The 18763-nt window shown below is 39.4% G+C and overlaps 13 non-coding genes across 13 annotated transcripts; all 13 read right to left on the bottom strand.

The window, feature by feature from the left end:
- Positions 1 to 1310: 1310 nt before the first annotated feature.
- TRNAV-CAC (transfer RNA valine (anticodon CAC)) lies at positions 1311 to 1383 on the bottom strand. The gene has a single exon. It is a non-coding gene; the product is annotated as a tRNA-Val (tRNA).
- A 300-nt stretch (positions 1384 to 1683) lies between these two features.
- On the bottom strand, positions 1684 to 1755 carry TRNAP-UGG (transfer RNA proline (anticodon UGG)). Its single transcript has one exon. It is a non-coding gene; the product is annotated as a tRNA-Pro (tRNA).
- Positions 1756 to 3951: 2196 nt separating this feature from the next.
- Positions 3952 to 4024, bottom strand: TRNAV-CAC (transfer RNA valine (anticodon CAC)). Its single transcript has one exon. It is a non-coding gene; the product is annotated as a tRNA-Val (tRNA).
- Positions 4025 to 4324: 300 nt separating this feature from the next.
- On the bottom strand, positions 4325 to 4396 carry TRNAP-UGG (transfer RNA proline (anticodon UGG)). Its single transcript has one exon. It is a non-coding gene; the product is annotated as a tRNA-Pro (tRNA).
- Positions 4397 to 6527: 2131 nt separating this feature from the next.
- TRNAV-CAC (transfer RNA valine (anticodon CAC)) lies at positions 6528 to 6600 on the bottom strand. Its single transcript has one exon. It is a non-coding gene; the product is annotated as a tRNA-Val (tRNA).
- A 300-nt stretch (positions 6601 to 6900) lies between these two features.
- TRNAP-UGG (transfer RNA proline (anticodon UGG)) lies at positions 6901 to 6972 on the bottom strand. The gene has a single exon. It is a non-coding gene; the product is annotated as a tRNA-Pro (tRNA).
- A 2139-nt stretch (positions 6973 to 9111) lies between these two features.
- Positions 9112 to 9184, bottom strand: TRNAV-CAC (transfer RNA valine (anticodon CAC)). The gene has a single exon. It is a non-coding gene; the product is annotated as a tRNA-Val (tRNA).
- Positions 9185 to 9484: 300 nt separating this feature from the next.
- On the bottom strand, positions 9485 to 9556 carry TRNAP-UGG (transfer RNA proline (anticodon UGG)). The gene has a single exon. It is a non-coding gene; the product is annotated as a tRNA-Pro (tRNA).
- A 2167-nt stretch (positions 9557 to 11723) lies between these two features.
- On the bottom strand, positions 11724 to 11796 carry TRNAV-CAC (transfer RNA valine (anticodon CAC)). The gene has a single exon. It is a non-coding gene; the product is annotated as a tRNA-Val (tRNA).
- Positions 11797 to 12096: 300 nt separating this feature from the next.
- Positions 12097 to 12168, bottom strand: TRNAP-UGG (transfer RNA proline (anticodon UGG)). Its single transcript has one exon. It is a non-coding gene; the product is annotated as a tRNA-Pro (tRNA).
- Positions 12169 to 14320: 2152 nt separating this feature from the next.
- Positions 14321 to 14393, bottom strand: TRNAV-CAC (transfer RNA valine (anticodon CAC)). The gene has a single exon. It is a non-coding gene; the product is annotated as a tRNA-Val (tRNA).
- Positions 14394 to 16952: 2559 nt separating this feature from the next.
- Positions 16953 to 17025, bottom strand: TRNAV-CAC (transfer RNA valine (anticodon CAC)). The gene has a single exon. It is a non-coding gene; the product is annotated as a tRNA-Val (tRNA).
- Positions 17026 to 17325: 300 nt separating this feature from the next.
- On the bottom strand, positions 17326 to 17397 carry TRNAP-UGG (transfer RNA proline (anticodon UGG)). Its single transcript has one exon. It is a non-coding gene; the product is annotated as a tRNA-Pro (tRNA).
- Positions 17398 to 18763: the final 1366 nt, after the last annotated feature.

The raw sequence follows: 18763 nt of genomic DNA, 5'->3' as shown, positions 1-18763 counted from the left end.
TTCTTTTTCAGTGAAATTCTAAATGTTTTTTCTGCCCAGTCTATGGCAGTAGAATGCTGCTTATGATGCCACATTTTGTTGAATCACCAAGGTACAACTACAGAGGAATATATGAGTCTGAACGACATGGAACTCTTAGCTAACACATCACAATGTGTGATGCTTGCCAACCAAGCACTAGATTCTGGAGCGCTGATGATCAGAACATTCTGCTCCTGAAGGAAAGGAAAGACAGCTTGATGGAAAATAAAGTCTCAGTTTATATTAACGCTCTCTCTCTCCCAATATCTATCTATCTATCTATCTATCTATCTATCTATCTATCTATCTATCTATCTATCTATCTATCTATCTATCTATCTATCTATCTATCTATCTATCTATCTATCTATCTATCTATCTATCTATCTATCTATCTATCTATCTATCTATCTATTATATATGGATACCTGCGTACACATACATATAGATATGCCAGGCATTCCTTTAGATTTGTTCCAACCTCTTACCATTTATTTGAGAATCCCTACTTTTCAAGTGACTGCAAATGAAGTCATTTCCGGCACTTTTTGGCCGGTGCAAGGTAACAAAAACACATGACAACTTTTAATAAAAATCATTGGTCTCTTTATTAACGCGCACTGTCAAACATGGGGCTTTCACACGTCAGGTAAACATGATAACCAATATACAACAGAAGCAGATGTAGATTGCTTATCAATGCCGGGATAGAACAGTTGTGAATTGAGTAGAAGAAGGGCCCCTGAATTGATACTTATTATATACAGCCTGTAAGATAGTGAAAAATGCAGGCTAGGAAAGGAGATGCAAATATCAATGTATTAGAAAAATACATAAAGAGGAGTGATTTGCTTTTATTCATTCAAGGCTAGAAAAAATCAACATACTATTGCAAGCATTCATACACCACCAAATAGAAATAAACAATTCTGACATTAAACGTAAAGGTGACGATGCATTTGTATCATCACCTTGAGAAGGGTCACCGAGGAATTGAGCCCAGGGCTTCTGCACTTAAACACCAGAAACACTCCACTAAACTAAGATGCCTGTTGGTGCCAACAATTCCCAAAGTTAATGCATGTTCTAGGTGAGCAATGAACAGAATGCAGGGCTCTTTTCAAAGCGAGGTCTGTGAATCAACAGATACATCCACATGCCAATTACTTTAGTGTTTTTAAGAGAATTCACTTTCTTGGAACGAGTCTGCATGAAACCATCTTCAGGGCCTGGACAATTTCATGGCAAAACGGCACCTCTCAACATTGCAGCCAAGACAATATAACAACTGTTTCTGCCCGGATTCGAACCGGGGACCTTTCGCGTGTGAGGCAAACGTGATAACCACTACACTACAGAAACAGATGTCTACAGTTGATTCTTCTGTGATGAAACTTCTCAAAACAGGCTATTCCAAGGGCCTCTGGTTTTAGATTTCTTTCATGCAACCTTCCCAGACAGCCCTAGCTGAACGCTTGTATATGCCATGCAAGTTCAGCATTTTTGCAAAATGCTTAAAGAGAAATGTTTCCTATTTGCTCAGGCAGGGCAAGGTTAAAAGCATGAGACTCTAGCAAATATTCATCCACTACTGCAAAGAGAAAATTGATATTGGCTTTGAAATGCATACTTCAATACTACTTTAAAAAAGCACCAATGAAAGGGCTCGTCCGGGATTTGAACCCGGGACCTCTCGCACCCAAAGCGAGAATCATACCCCTAGACCAACGAGCCTTCGAAAGACCCACACCTCTGAAAAGCTAATACCAGCTCTAAGCACGCAATGAAGATCATGCTGGGGACTTTTTCATGCTTGGTCTGTGAATACACATGAAATTCAGTGTCAACTTACCCTTTCTCAAATGATATCACTATCATTTATAAGTGTCCCCTTTTATTTTGTCCCAGCATTGGACACGTCTTACAGGAAGTCAGCACTTATTTATCTATTTCTGCAGTGGCTAGACCCTAAAGAGAAAGAATAAAAAGCTGTTCATAACAACATAAGAAACACATGTTGCATTTTTTCTCAAATGCTTATTCCCTTTGTGCAAATCGGAATGCCAAGCTGAATAACTGGGCCACAGATTCTGGCTAATTATCTTTCCCTTGAATGCAAGTAGCAATAAAAACTGCCTAATGCAGGACTAAAGCATTCCTTGCAAGCCTCTAACATCATAACATAACTGAGCTGCTGGTAGCAAGCTAAGCAATACCTTCCCAAAATGAGAAGTACATGTGCTAATCCGCTCAATCAGCGCTCGATCAGGCTCGATCAGGCGAGATATAGAAAAGGTGGAAAGGGTCCAAATGGCTGTCCCTTCCTTTTTAGGGTGGGTCCTTCTGACTATCATAGGATTGCTTGTACGAGTGGCCAGGGTCAGAGAAAAAACTTTCAACCCTTCTCAGTGTTCTATCCAGAAGCAGGCATTTTCTGTGCCTTTAATTTCAGGCTTTTCCCAGCAGTCTCTGTTCTGCCTATGTAAATTAACAAAAGCAGTGCTTACTCTAATGTCCTTACTGTCCAGAAAGCTCTGCCTAAGTATGCTTTTTTTCTTTTTCAGTGAAATTCTAAATGTTTTTTCTGCCCAGTCTATGGCAGTAGAATGCTGCTTATGATGCCACATTTTGTTGAATCACCAAGGTACAACTACAGAGGAATATATGAGTCTGAACGACATGGAACTCTTAGCTAACACATCACAATGTGTGATGCTTGCCAACCAAGCACTAGATTCTGGAGCGCTGATGATCAGAACATTCTGCTCCTGAAGGAAAGGAAAGACAGCTTGATGGAAAATAAAGTCTCAGTTTATATTAACGCTCTCTCTCTCCCAATATCTATCTATCTATCTATCTATCTATCTATCTATCTATCTATCTATCTATCTATCTATCTATCTATCTATCTATCTATCTATCTATCTATCTATCTATCTATCTATCTATCTATCTATCTATCTATCTATCTATCTATCTATCTATCTATCTATCTATCTATCTATCTATCTATCTATCTATCTATCTATCTATCTATCTATCTATCTATCTATCTTTATATATGGATACCTGCGTACACATACATATAGATATGCCATGCATTCCTTTAGATTTGTTCCAACCTCTTACCATTTATTTGAGAATCCCTACTTTTCAAGTGACTGCAAATGAAGTCATTTCCGGCACTTTTTGGCCGGTGCAAGGTAACAAAAACACATGACAACTTTTAATAAAAATCATTGGTCTCTTTATTAATGCGCACTGTCAAACATGGGGCTTTCACACGTCAGGTAAACATGATAACCAATATACAACAGAAGCAGATGTAGATTGCTTATCAATGCCGGGATAGAACAGTTGTGAATTGAGTAGAAGAAGGGCCCCTGAATTGATACTTATTATATACAGCCTGTAAGATAGTGAAAAATGCAGGCTAGGAAAGGAGATGCAAATATCAATGTATTAGAAAAATACATAAAGAGGAGTGATTTGCTTTTATTCATTCAAGGCTAGAAAAAATCAACATACTATTGCAAGCATTCATACACCACCAAATAGAAATAAACAATTCTGACATTAAACGTAAAGGTGATGATGCATTTGTATCATCACCTTGAGAAGGGTCACCGAGGAATTGAGCCCAGGGCTTCTGCACTTAAACACCAGAAACACTCCACTAAACTAAGATGCCTGTTGGTGCCAACAATTCCCAAAGTTAATGCATGTTCTAGGTGAGCAATGAACAGAATGCAGGGCTCTTATGAAAGCGAGGTCAGTGAATCAACAGATACATCCACATGCCAATTACTTTAGTGTTTTTAAGAGAATTCACTTTCTTGGAACGAGTCTGCATGAAACCATCTTCAGGGCCTGGACAATTTCATGGCAAAACGGCACCTCTCAACATTGCAGCCAAGACAATATAACAACTGTTTCTGCCCGGTTTCGAACCGGGGACCTTTCGCGTGTGAGGCAAACGTGATAACCACTACACTACAGAAACAGATGTCTACAGTTGATTCTTCTGTGATGAAACTTCTCAAAACAGGCTATTCCAAGGGCCTCTGGTTTTAGATTTCTTTCATGCAACCTTCCCAGACAGCCCTAGCTGAACGCTTGTATATGCCATGCAAGTTCAGCATTTTTGCAAAATGCTTAAAGAGAAATGTTTCCTATTTGCTCAGGCAGGGCAAGGTTAAAAGCATGAGACTCTAGCAAATATTCATCCACTACTGCAAAGAGAAAATTGATATTGGCTTTGAAATGCATACTTCAATACTACTTTAAAAAAGCACCAATGAAAGGGCTCGTCCGGGATTTGAACCCGGGACCTCTCGCACCCAAAGCGAGAATCATACCCCTAGACCAACGAGCCTTCGAAAGACCCGCACCTCTGAAAAGCTAATACCAGCTCTAAGCACGCAATGAAGATCATGCTGGGGACTTTTTCATGCTTGGTCTGTGAATACACATGAAATTCAGTGTCAACTTACCCTTTCTCAAATGATATCACTATCATTTATAAGTGTCCCCTTTTATTTTGTCCCAGCATTGGACACGTCTTACAGGAAGTCAGCACTTATTTATCTATTTCTGCAGTGGCTAGACCCTAAAGAGAAAGAATAAAAAGCTGTTCATAACAACATAAGAAACACATGTTGCATTTTTTCTCAAATGCTTATTCCCTTTGTGCAAATCGGAATGCCAAGCTGAATAACTGGGCCACAGATTCTGGCTAATTATCTTTCCCTTGAATGCAAGTAGCAATAAAAACTGCCTAATGCAGGACTAAAGCATTCCTTGCAAGCCTCTAACATCATAACATAACTGAGCTGCTGGTAGCAAGCTAAGCAATACCTTCCCAAAATGAGAAGTACATGTGCTAATCCGCTCAATCAGCGCTCGATCAGGCTCGATCAGGCGAGATATAGAAAAGGTGGAAAGGGTCCAAATGGCTGTCCCTTCCTTTTTAGGGTGGGTCCTTCTGACTATCATAGGATTGCTTGTACGAGTGGCCAGGGTCAGAGAAAAAACTTTCAACCCTTCTCAGTGTTCTATCCAGAAGCAGGCATTTTCTGTGCCTTTAATTTCAGGCTTTTCCCAGCAGTCTCTGTTCTGCCTATGTAAATTAACCAAAGCAGTGCTTATTCATCACTTACTCTAATGTCCTTACTGTCCAGAAAGCTCTGCCTAAGTATGCTTTTTTTCTTTTTCAGTGAAATTCTAAATGTTTTTTCTGCCCAGTCTATGGTAGTAGAATGCTGCTTATGATGCCACATTTTGTTGAATCACCAAGGTACAACTACAGAGGAATATATGAGTCTGAACGACATGGAACTCTTAGCTAACACATCACAATGTGTGATGCTTGCCAACCAAGCACTAGATTCTGGAGCGCTGATGATCAGAACATTCTGCTCCTGAAGGAAAGGAAAGACAGCTTGATGGAAAATAAAGTCTCAGTTTATATTAACGCTCTCTCTCTCCGAATATCTATCTATCTATCTATCTATCTATCTATCTATCTATCTATCTATCTATCTATCTATCTATCTATCTATCTATCTATCTATCTATCTATCTATCTATCTATCTATCTATCTATCTATCTATCTATCTATCTATCTATCTTTATATATGGATACCTGCGTACACATACATATAGATATGCCATGCATTCCTTTAGATTTGTTCCAACCTCTTACCATTTATTTGAGAATCCCTACTTTTCAAGTGACTGCAAATGAAGTCATTTCCGGCACTTTTTGGCCGGTGCAAGGTAACAAAAACACATGCCAACTTTTAATACAAATCATTGGTCTCTTTATTAACGCGCACTGTCAAACATGGGGCTTTCACACGTCAGGTAAACATGATAACCAATACACAACAGAAGCAGATGTAGATTGCTTATCAATGCCAGGATAGAATAGTTGTGAATTGAGTAATAGAAGGGCCCCTGAATTGATACTTATTATATACAGCCTGTAAGATAGTGAAAAATGCAGGCTAGGAAAGGAGATGCAAATATCAATGTATTAGAAAAATACATAAAGAGGAGTGATTTGCTTTTATTCATTCAAGGCTAGAAAAAATCAACATACTATTGCAAGCATTCATACACCACCAAATAGAAATAAACAATTCTGACATTAAACGTAAAGGTGACGATGCATTTGTATCATCACCTTGAGAAGGGTCACCGAGGAATTGAGCCCAGGGCTTCTGCACTTAAACACCAGAAACACTCCACTAAACTAAGATGCCTGTTGGTGCCAACAATTCCCAAAGTTAATGCATGTTCTAGGTGAGCAATGAACAGAATGCAGGGCTCTTATGAAAGCGAGGTCTGTGAATCAACAGATACATCCACATGCCAATTACTTTAGTGTTTTTAAGAGAATTCACTTTCTTGGAATGAGTCTGCATGAAACCATCTTCAGGGCCTGGACAATTTCATGGCAAAATGGCACCTCTCAACATTGCAGCCAAGACAATATAACAACTGTTTCTGCCCGGTTTCGAACCGGGGACCTTTCGCGTGTGAGGCGAACGTGATAACCACTACACTACAGAAACAGATGTCTACAGTTGATTCTTCTGTGATGAAACTTCTCAAAACAGGCTATTCCAAGGGCCTCTGGTTTTAGATTTCTTTCATGCAACCTTCCCAGACAGCCCTAGCTGAACGCTTGTATATGCCATGCAAGTTCAGCATTTTTGCAAAATGCTTAAAGAGAAATGTTTCCTAATTGCTCAGGCAGGGCAAGGTTAAAAGCATGAGACTCTAGCAAATATTCACCCACTACTGCAAAGAGAAAATTGATATTGGCTTTGAAATGCATACTTCAATACTACTTTAAAAAAGCACCAATGAAAGGGCTCGTCCGGGATTTGAACCCGGGACCTCTCGCACCCAAAGCGAGAATCATACCCCTAGACCAACGAGCCTTCGAAAGGCCTGCACCTCTGAAAAGCTAATACCAGCTCTAAGCACGCAATGAAGATCATGCTGGGGACTTTTTCATGCTTGGTCTGTGAATACACATGAAATTCAGTGTCAACTTACCCTTTCTCAAATGATATCACTATCATTTATAAGTGTCCCCTTTTATTTTGTCCCAGCATTGGACACGTCTTACAGGAAGTCAGCACTTATTTATCTATTTCTGCAGTGGCTAGACCCTAAAGAGAAAGAATAAAAAGCTGTTCATAACAACATAAGAAACACATGTTGCATTTTTTCTCAAATGCTTATTCCCTTTGTGCAAATCGGAATGCCAAGCTGAATAACTGGGTCACAGATTCTGGCTAATTATCTTTCCCTTGAATGCAAGTAGCAATAAAAACTGCCTAATGCAGGACTAAAGCATTCCTTGCAAGCCTCTAACATCATAACATAACTGAGCTGCTGGTAGCAAGCTAAGCAATACCTTCCCAAAATGAGAAGTACATGTGCTAATCCGCTCAATCAGCGCTCGATCAGGCTCGATCAGGCGAGATATAGAAAAGGTGGAAAGGGTCCAAATGGCTGTCCCTTCCTTTTTAGGGTGGGTCCTTCTGACTATCATAGGATTGCTTGTATAAGTGGCCAGGGTCAGAGAAAAAACTTTCAACCCTTCTCAGTGTTCTATCCAGAAGCAGGCATTTTCTGTGCCTTTAATTTCAGGCTTTTCCCAGCAGTCTCTGTTCTGCCTATGTAAATTAACAAAAGCAGTGCTTATTCATCACTTACTCTAATGTCCTTACTGTCCAGAAAGCTCTGCCTAAGTATGCTTTTTTTCTTTTTCAGTGAAATTCTAAATGTTTTTTCTGCCCAGTCTATGGCAGTAGAATGCTGCTTATGATGCCACATTTTGTTGAATCACCAAGGTACAACTACAGAGGAATATATGAGTCTGAACGACATGGAACTCTTAGCTAACACATCACAATGTGTGATGCTTGCCAACCAAGCACTAGATTCTGGAGCGCTGATGATCAGAACATTCTGCTCCTGAAGGAAAGGAAAGACAGCTTGATGGAAAATAAAGTCTCAGTTTATATTAACGCTCTCTCTCTCCGAATATCTATCTATCTATCTATCTATCTATCTATCTATCTATCTATCTATCTATCTATCTATCTATCTATCTATCTATCTATCTATCTATCTATCTATCTATCTATCTATCTATCTATCTATCTATCTATCTATCTATCTATCTATCTATCTATCTATCTGGATACCTGCGTACACATACATATAGATATGCCATGCATTCCTTTAGATTTGTTCCAACCTCTTACCATTTATTTGAGAATCCCTACTTTTCAAGTGACTGCAAATGAAGTCATTTCCGGCACTTTTTGGCCGGTGCAAGGTAACAAAAACACATGCCAACTTTTAATACAAATCATTGGTCTCTTTATTAACGCGCACTGTCAAACATGGGGCTTTCACACGTCAGGTAAACATGATAACCAATACACAACAGAAGCAGATGTAGATTGCTTATCAATGCCAGGATAGAATAGTTGTGAATTGAGTAATAGAAGGGCCCCTGAATTGATACTTATTATATACAGCCTGTAAGATAGTGAAAAATGCAGGCTAGGAAAGGAGATGCAAATATCAATGTATTAGAAAAATACATAAAGAGGAGTGATTTGCTTTTATTCATTCAAGGCTAGAAAAAATCAACATACTATTGCAAGCATTCATACACCACCAAATAGAAATAAACAATTCTGACATTAAACGTAAAGGTGACGATGCATTTGTATCATCACCTTGAGAAGGGTCACCGAGGAATTGAGCCCAGGGCTTCTGCACTTAAACACCAGAAACACTCCACTAAACTAAGATGCCTGTTGGTGCCAACAATTCCCAAAGTTAATGCATGTTCTAGGTGAGCAATGAACAGAATGCAGGGCTCTTATGAAAGCGAGGTCTGTGAATCAACAGATACATCCACATGCCAATTACTTTAGTGTTTTTAAGAGAATTCACTTTCTTGGAATGAGTCTGCATGAAACCATCTTCAGGGCCTGGACAATTTCATGGCAAAATGGCACCTCTCAACATTGCAGCCAAGACAATATAACAACTGTTTCTGCCCGGTTTCGAACCGGGGACCTTTCGCGTGTGAGGCGAACGTGATAACCACTACACTACAGAAACAGATGTCTACAGTTGATTCTTCTGTGATGAAACTTCTCAAAACAGGCTATTCCAAGGGCCTCTGGTTTTAGATTTCTTTCATGCAACCTTCCCAGACAGCCCTAGCTGAACGCTTGTATATGCCATGCAAGTTCAGCATTTTTGCAAAATGCTTAAAGAGAAATGTTTCCTAATTGCTCAGGCAGGGCAAGGTTAAAAGCATGAGACTCTAGCAAATATTCACCCACTACTGCAAAGAGAAAATTGATATTGGCTTTGAAATGCATACTTCAATACTACTTTAAAAAAGCACCAATGAAAGGGCTCGTCCGGGATTTGAACCCGGGACCTCTCGCACCCAAAGCGAGAATCATACCCCTAGACCAACGAGCCTTCGAAAGGCCTGCACCTCTGAAAAGCTAATACCAGCTCTAAGCACGCAATGAAGATCATGCTGGGGACTTTTTCATGCTTGGTCTGTGAATACACATGAAATTCAGTGTCAACTTACCCTTTCTCAAATGATATCACTATCATTTATAAGTGTCCCCTTTTATTTTGTCCCAGCATTGGACACGTCTTACAGGAAGTCAGCACTTATTTATCTATTTCTGCAGTGGCTAGACCCTAAAGAGAAAGAATAAAAAGCTGTTCATAACAACATAAGAAACACATGTTGCATTTTTTCTCAAATGCTTATTCCCTTTGTGCAAATCGGAATGCCAAGCTGAATAACTGGGTCACAGATTCTGGCTAATTATCTTTCCCTTGAATGCAAGTAGCAATAAAAACTGCCTAATGCAGGACTAAAGCATTCCTTGCAAGCCTCTAACATCATAACATAACTGAGCTGCTGGTAGCAAGCTAAGCAATACCTTCCCAAAATGAGAAGTACATGTGCTAATCCGCTCAATCAGCGCTCGATCAGGCTCGATCAGGCGAGATATAGAAAAGGTGGAAAGGGTCCAAATGGCTGTCCCTTCCTTTTTAGGGTGGGTCCTTCTGACTATCATAGGATTGCTTGTATAAGTGGCCAGGGTCAGAGAAAAAACTTTCAACCCTTCTCAGTGTTCTATCCAGAAGCAGGCATTTTCTGTGCCTTTAATTTCAGGCTTTTCCCAGCAGTCTCTGTTCTGCCTATGTAAATTAACAAAAGCAGTGCTTATTCATCACTTACTCTAATGTCCTTACTGTCCAGAAAGCTCTGCCTAAGTATGCTTTTTTTCTTTTTCAGTGAAATTCTAAATGTTTTTTCTGCCCAGTCTATGGCAGTAGAATGCTGCTTATGATGCCACATTTTGTTGAATCACCAAGGTACAACTACAGAGGAATATATGAGTCTGAACGACATGGAACTCTTAGCTAACACATCACAATGTGTGATGCTTGCCAACCAAGCACTAGATTCTGGAGCGCTGATGATCAGAACATTCTGCTCCTGAAGGAAAGGAAAGACAGCTTGATGGAAAATAAAGTCTCAGTTTATATTAACGCTCTCTCTCTCCCAATATCTATCTATCTATCTATCTATCTATCTATCTATCTATCTATCTATCTATCTATCTATCTATCTATCTATCTATCTATCTATCTATCTATCTATCTATCTATCTATCTATCTATCTATCTATCTATCTATCTATCTATCTATCTATCTATCTATCTATCTATCTATCTATCTATCTTTATATATGGATACCTGCGTACACATACATATAGATATGCCAGGCATTCCTTTAGATTTGTTCCAACCTCTTACCATTTATTTGAGAATCCCTACTTTTCAAGTGACTGCAAATGAAGTCATTTCCGGCACTTTTTGGCCGGTGCAAGGTAACAAAAACACATGACAACTTTTAATAAAAATCATTGGTCTCTTTATTAACGCGCACTGTCAAACATGGGGCTTTCACACGTCAGGTAAACATGATAACCAATATACAACAGAAGCAGATGTAGATTGCTTATCAATGCCGGGATAGAACAGTTGTGAATTGAGTAGAAGAAGGGCCCCTGAATTGATACTTATTATATACAGCCTGTAAGATAGTGAAAAATGCAGGCTAGGAAAGGAGATGCAAATATCAATGTATTAGAAAAATACATAAAGAGGAGTGATTTGCTTTTATTCATTCAAGGCTAGAAAAAATCAACATACTATTGCAAGCATTCATACACCACCAAATAGAAATAAACAATTCTGACATTAAACATAAAGGTGACGATGCATTTGTATCATCACCTTGAGAAGGGTCACCGAGGAATTGAGCCCAGGGCTTCTGCACTTAAACACCAGAAACACTCCACTAAACTAAGATGCCTGTTGGTGCCAACAATTCCCAAAGTTAATGCATGTTCTAGGTGAGCAATGAACAGAATGCAGGGCTCTTTTCAAAGCGAGGTCTGTGAATCAACAGATACATCCACATGCCAATTACTTTAGTGTTTTTAAGAGAATTCACTTTCTTGGAACGAGTCTGCATGAAACCATCTTCAGGGCCTGGACAATTTCATGGCAAAACGGCACCTCTCAACATTGCAGCCAAGACAATATAACAACTGTTTCTGCCCGGTTTCGAACCGGGGACCTTTCGCGTGTGAGGCAAACGTGATAACCACTACACTACAGAAACAGATGTCTACAGTTGATTCTTCTGTGATGAAACTTCTCAAAACAGGCTATTCCAAGGGCCTCTGGTTTTAGATTTCTTTCATGCAACCTTCCCAGACAGCCCTAGCTGAACGCTTGTATATGCCATGCAAGTTCAGCATTTTTGCAAAATGCTTAAAGAGAAATGTTTCCTATTTGCTCAGGCAGGGCAAGGTTAAAAGCATGAGACTCTAGCAAATATTCATCCACTACTGCAAAGAGAAAATTGATATTGGCTTTGAAATGCATACTTCAATACTACTTTAAAAAAGCACCAATGAAAGGGCTCGTCCGGGATTTGAACCCGGGACCTCTCGCACCCAAAGCGAGAATCATACCCCTAGACCAACGAGCCTTCGAAAGACCCGCACCTCTGAAAAGCTAATACCAGCTCTAAGCACGCAATGAAGATCATGCTGGGGACTTTTTCATGCTTGGTCTGTGAATACACATGAAATTCAGTGTCAACTTACCCTTTCTCAAATGATATCACTATCATTTATAAGTGTCCCCTTTTATTTTGTCCCAGCATTGGACACGTCTTACAGGAAGTCAGCACTTATTTATCTATTTCTGCAGTGGCTAGACCCTAAAGAGAAAGAATAAAAAGCTGTTCATAACAACATAAGAAACACATGTTGCATTTTTTCTCAAATGCTTATTCCCTTTGTGCAAATCGGAATGCCAAGCTGAATAACTGGGCCACAGATTCTGGCTAATTATCTTTCCCTTGAATGCAAGTAGCAATAAAAACTGCCTAATGCAGGACTAAAGCATTCCTTGCAAGCCTCTAACATCATAACATAACTGAGCTGCTGGTAGCAAGCTAAGCAATACCTTCCAAAAATGAGAAGTACATGTGCTAATCCGCTCAATCAGGCTCGATCAGGCGAGATATAGAAAAGGTGGAAAGGGTCCAAATGGCTGTCCCTTCCTTTTTAGGGTGGGTCCTTCTGACTATCATAGGATTGCTTGTATAAGTGGCCAGGGTCAGAGAAAAAACTTTCAACCCTTCTCAGTGTTCTATCCAGAAGCAGGCATTTTCTGTGCCTTAAATTTCAGGCTTTTCCCAGCAGTCTCTGTTCTGCCTATGTAAATTAACAAAAGCAGTGCTTATTCATCACTTACTCTAATGTCCTTACTGTCCAGAAAGCTCTGCCTAAGTATGCTTTTTTTCTTTTTCAGTGAAATTCTAAATGTTTTTTCTGCCCAGTCTATGGCAGTAGAATGCTGCTTATGATGCCACATTTTGTTGAATCACCAAGGTACAACTACAGAGGAATATATGAGTCTGAACGACATGGAACTCTTAGCTAACACATCACAATGTGTGATGCTTGCCAACCAAGCACTAGATTCTGGAGCGCTGATGATCAGAACATTCTGCTCCTGAAGGAAAGGAAAGACAGCTTGATGGAAAATAAAGTCTCAGTTTATATTAACGCTCTCTCTCTCCCAATATCTATCTATCTATCTATCTATCTATCTATCTATCTATCTATCTATCTATCTATCTATCTATCTATCTATCTATCTATCTATCTATCTATCTATCTATCTATCTATCTATCTATCTATCTATCTATCTATCTATCTATCTATCTATCTATCTATCTATCTATCTATCTATCTTTATATATGGATACCTGCGTACACATACATATAGATATGCCATGCATTCCTTTAGATTTGTTCCAACCTCTTACCATTTATTTGAGAATCCCTACTTTTCAAGTGACTGCAAATGAAGTCATTTCCGGCACTTTTTGGCCGGTGCAAGGTAACAAAAACACATGCCAACTTTTAATACAAATCATTGGTCTCTTTATTAACGCGCACTGTCAAACATGGGGTTTTCACACGTCAGGTAAACATGATAACCAATACACAACAGAAGCAGATGTAGATTGCTTATCAATGCCAGGATAGAATAGTTGTGAATTGAGTAATAGAAGGGCCCCTGAATTGATACTTATTATATACAGCCTGTAAGATAGTGAAAAATGCAGGCTAGGAAAGGAGATGCAAATATCAATGTATTAGAAAAATACATAAAGAGGAGTGATTTGCTTTTATTCATTCAAGGCTAGAAAAAATCAACATACTATTGCAAGCATTCATACACCACCAAATAGAAATAAACAATTCTGACATTAAACGTAAAGGTGACGATGCATTTGTATCATCACCTTGAGAAGGGTCACCGAGGAATTGAGCCCAGGGCTTCTGCACTTAAACACCAGAAACACTCCACTAAACTAAGATGCCTGTTGGTGCCAACAATTCCCAAAGTTAATGCATGTTCTAGGTGAGCAATGAACAGAATGCAGGGCTCTTATGAAAGCGAGGTCTGTGAATCAACAGATACATCCACATGCCAATTACTTTAGTGTTTTTAAGAGAATTCACTTTCTTGGAATGAGTCTGCATGAAACCATCTTCAGGGCCTGGACAATTTCATGGCAAAATGGCACCTCTCAACATTGCAGCCAAGACAATATAACAACTGTTTCTGCCCGGTTTCGAACCGGGGACCTTTCGCGTGTGAGGCGAACGTGATAACCACTACACTACAGAAACAGATGTCTACAGTTGATTCTTCTGTGATGAAACTTCTCAAAACAGGCTATTCCAAGGGCCTCTGGTTTTAGATTTCTTTCATGCAACCTTCCCAGACAGCCCTAGCTGAACGCTTGTATATGCCATGCAAGTTCAGCATTTTTGCAAAATGCTTAAAGAGAAATGTTTCCTATTTGCTCAGGCAGGGCAAGGTTAAAAGCATGAGACTCTAGCAAATATTCATCCACTACTGCAAAGAGAAAATTGATATTGGCTTTGAAATGCATACTTCAATACTACTTTAAAAAAGCACCAATGAAAGGGCTCGTCCGGGATTTGAACCCGGGACCTCCCGCACCCAAAGCGAGAATCATACCCCTAGACCAACGAGCCTTCGAAAGGCCTGCACCTCTGAAAAGCTAATACCAGCTCTAAGCACGCAATGAAGATCATGCTGGGGACTTTTTCATGCTTGGTCTGTGAAAACACATGAAATTCAGTGTCAACTTACCCTTTCTCAAATGATATCACTATCATTTATAAGTGTCCCCTTTTATTTTGTCCCAGCATTGGACACGTCTTACAGGAAGTCAGCACTTATTTATCTATTTCTGCAGTGGCTAGACCCTAAAGAGAAAGAATAAAAAGCTGTTCATAACAACATAAGAAACACATGTTGCATTTTTTCTCAAATGCTTATTCCCTTTGTGCAAATCGGAATGCCAAGCTGAATAACTGGGTCACAGATTCTGGCTAATTATCTTTCCCTTGAATGCAAGTAGCAATAAAAACTGCCTAATGCAGGACTAAAGCATTCCTTGCAAGCCTCTAACATCATAACATAACTGAGCTGCTGGTAGCAAGCTAAGCAATACCTTCCCAAAATGAGAAGTACATGTGCTAATCCGCTCAATCAGCGCTCGATCAGGCTCGATCAGGCGAGATATAGAAAAGGTGGAAAGGGTCCAAATGGCTGTCCCTTCCTTTTTAGGGTGGGTCCTTCTGACTATCATAGGATTGCTTGTATAAGTGGCCAGGGTCAGAGAAAAAACTTTCAACCCTTCTCAGTGTTCTATCCAGAAGCAGGCATTTTCTGTGCCTTTAATTTCAGGCTTTTCCCAGCAGTCTCTGTTCTGCCTATGTAAATTAACAAAAGCAGTGCTTATTCATCACTTACTCTAATGTCCTTACTGTCCAGAAAGCTCTGCCTAAGTATGCTTTTTTTCTTTTTCAGTGAAATTCTAAATGTTTTTTCTGCCCAGTCTATGGCAGTAGAATGCTGCTTATGATGCCACATTTTGTTGAATCACCAAGGTACAACTACAGAGGAATATATGAGTCTGAACGACATGGAACTCTTAGCTAACACATCACAATGTGTGATGCTTGCCAACCAAGCACTAGATTCTGGAGCGCTGATGATCAGAACATTCTGCTCCTGAAGGAAAGGAAAGACAGCTTGATGGAAAATAAAGTCTCAGTTTATATTAACGCTCTCTCTCTCCCAATATCTATCTATCTATCTATCTATCTATCTATCTATCTATCTATCTATCTATCTATCTATCTATCTATCTATCTATCTATCTATCTATCTATCTATCTATCTATCTATCTATCTATCTATCTATCTATCTATCTATCTATCTATCTATCTATCTATCTATCTATCTATCTATCTATCTATCTATCTATCTATCTATCTTTATATATGGATACCTGCGTACACATACATATAGATATGCCAGGCATTCCTTTAGATTTGTTCCAACCTCTTACCATTTATTTGAGAATCCCTACTTTTCAAGTGACTGCAAATGAAGTCATTTCCGGCACTTTTTGGCCGGTGCAAGGTAACAAAAACACATGACAACTTTTAATAAAAATCATTGGTCTCTTTATTAACGCGCACTGTCAAACATGGGGCTTTCACACGTCAGGTAAACATGATAACCAATATACAACAGAAGCAGATGTAGATTGCTTATCAATGCCGGGATAGAACAGTTGTGAATTGAGTAGAAGAAGGGCCCCTGAATTGATACTTATTATATACAGCCTGTAAGATAGTGAAAAATGCAGGCTAGGAAAGGAGATGCAAATATCAATGTATTAGAAAAATACATAAAGAGGAGTGATTTGCTTTTATTCATTCAAGGCTAGAAAAAATCAACATACTATTGCAAGCATTCATACACCACCAAATAGAAATAAACAATTCTGACATTAAACGTAAAGGTGACGATGCATTTGTATCATCACCTTGAGAAGGGTCACCGAGGAATTGAGCCCAGGGCTTCTGCACTTAAACACCAGAAACACTCCACTAAACTAAGATGCCTGTTGGTGCCAACAATTCCCAAAGTTAATGCATGTTCTAGGTGAGCAATGAACAGAATGCAGGGCTCTTTTCAAAGCGAGGTCTGTGAATCAACAGATACATCCACATGCCAATTACTTTAGTGTTTTTAAGAGAATTCACTTTCTTGGAACGAGTCTGCATGAAACCATCTTCAGGGCCTGGACAATTTCATGGCAAAACGGCACCTCTCAACATTGCAGCCAAGACAATATAACAACTGTTTCTGCCCGGTTTCGAACCGGGGACCTTTCGCGTGTGAGGCAAACGTGATAACCACTACACTACAGAAACAGATGTCTACAGTTGATTCTTCTGTGATGAAACTTCTCAAAACAGGCTATTCCAAGGGCCTCTGGTTTTAGATTTCTTTCATGCAACCTTCCCAGACAGCCCTAGCTGAACGCTTGTATATGCCATGCAAGTTCAGCATTTTTGCAAAATGCTTAAAGAGAAATGTTTCCTATTTGCTCAGGCAGGGCAAGGTTAAAAGCATGAGACTCTAGCAAATATTCATCCAGTACTGCAAAGAGAAAATTGATATTGGCTTTGAAATGCATACTTCAATACTACTTTAAAAAAGCACCAATGAAAGGGCTCGTCCGGGATTTGAACCCGGGACCTCTCGCACCCAAAGCGAGAATCATACCCCTAGACCAACGAGCCTTCGAAAGACCCGCACCTCTGAAAAGCTAATACCAGCTCTAAGCACGCAATGAAGATCATGCTGGGGACTTTTTCATGCTTGGTCTGTGAATACACATGAAATTCAGTGTCAACTTACCCTTTCTCAAATGATATCACTATCATTTATAAGTGTCCCCTTTTATTTTGTCCCAGCATTGGACACGTCTTACAGGAAGTCAGCACTTATTTATCTATTTCTGCAGTGGCTAGACCCTAAAGAGAAAGAATAAAAAGCTGTTCATAACAACATAAGAAACACATGTTGCATTTTTTCTCAAATGCTTATTCCCTTTGTGCAAATCGGAATGCCAAGCTGAATAACTGGGCCACAGATTCTGGCTAATTATCTTTCCCTTGAATGCAAGTAGCAATAAAAACTGCCTAATGCAGGACTAAAGCATTCCTTGCAAGCCTCTAACATCATAACATAACTGAGCTGCTGGTAGCAAGCTAAGCAATACCTTCCCAAAATGAGAAGTACATGTGCTAATCCGCTCAATCAGCGCTCGATCAGGCTCGATCAGGCGAGATATAGAAAAGGTGGAAAGGGTCCAAATGGCTGTCCCTTCCTTTTTAGGGTGGGTCCTTCTGACTATCATAGGATTGCTTGTACGAGTGGCCAGGGTCAGAGAAAAAACTTTCAACCCTTCTCAGTGTTCTATCCAGAAGCAGGCATTTTCTGTGCCTTTAATTTCAGGCTTTTCCCAGCAGTCTCTGTTCTGCCTATGTAAATTAACAAAAGCAGTGCTTATTCATCACTTACTCTAATGTCCTTACTGTCCAGAAAGCTCTGCCTAAGTATGCTTTTTTTCTTTTTCAGTGAAATTCTAAATGTTTTTTCTGCCCAGTCTATGGCAGTAGAATGCTGCTTATGATGCCACATTTTGTTGAATCACCAAGGTACAACTACAGAGGAATATATGAGTCTGAACGACATGGAACTCTTAGCTAACACATCACAATGTGTGATGCTTGCCAACCAAGCACTAGATTCTGGAGCGCTGATGATCAGAACATTCTGCTCCTGAAGGAAAGGAAAGACAGCTTGATGGAAAATAAAGTCTCAGTTTATATTAACGCTCTCTCTCTCCCAATATCTATCTATCTATCTATCTATCTATCTATCTATCTATCTATCTATCTATCTATCTATCTATCTATCTATCTATCTATCTATCTATCTATCTATCTATCTATCTATCTATCTATCTATCTATCTATCTATCTATCTATCTATCTATCTTTATATATGGATACCTGCGTACACATACATATAGATATGCCATGCATTCCTTTAGATTTGTTCCAACCTCTTACCATTTATTTGAGAATCCCTACTTTTCAA

Source organism: Lissotriton vulgaris, unplaced genomic scaffold (assembly GCF_964263255.1).
Source record: "Lissotriton vulgaris unplaced genomic scaffold, aLisVul1.2 SCAFFOLD_1545, whole genome shotgun sequence".
In the NCBI taxonomy this organism is placed as follows: Eukaryota; Metazoa; Chordata; class Amphibia; order Caudata; family Salamandridae; genus Lissotriton; species Lissotriton vulgaris.
This window is presented reverse-complemented; position numbering and strand designations above follow the sequence as displayed.